This window comes from Pseudovirgaria hyperparasitica, assembly GCF_010093815.1.
Source record: "Pseudovirgaria hyperparasitica strain CBS 121739 unplaced genomic scaffold EJ05scaffold_2, whole genome shotgun sequence".
Classification (NCBI taxonomy): Eukaryota; Fungi; Ascomycota; class Dothideomycetes; order Acrospermales; family Acrospermaceae; genus Pseudovirgaria; species Pseudovirgaria hyperparasitica.
The window spans coordinates 2,428,248-2,428,820 of NW_022985550.1; positions in this window are offsets into that span (position 1 = coordinate 2,428,248).

A 573-nucleotide genomic window follows, 5' to 3' on the forward strand; every position below is an offset into this window, starting at 1 on the left:
ACTTAGCCTAATATACTTATCGGCGATTAAGGACCTTAGTCGATATAAAGTAACGTAGATTTACGTAATCTAATAATAATTTAATCTAATATACGGAGCCTTCTAAACAATATTACTATTACTTAAAACTCTTAACGATTATAAGTAGTTCCTAGTCGTGCGTGTTATAACGCGTCTCTATATCCGCCATTTTACGGGAAAAGAAGGCAACCGGGTACTATTATACCTTATCTTTTGTATCTTTATACGGTTAACTAATAATTCTAGTAATTACGAATTCTAACGCGTTAGTTTTAACCTAAATATACTTCTTAGGATCGAAATACCTAAGAATTAGCGTAGTTATAAAGCAATTCTTTAATAATCGGAACGCATCTCGCGCTTCCGGCGTTAACTATATCTCGACCGACTTAGCTTTACGCTATACTCGCCCACCTATAGGGATTTTACCGCTATTCTCTATGAGTTTATTAAGCGACGCCGTAATTCGTAAGAAGCCTATAATGAATTTATAATAATAGTTTACGAAACCTATAAATATTCTAATTTAATATATAGTAGTAGGTTCTAGCC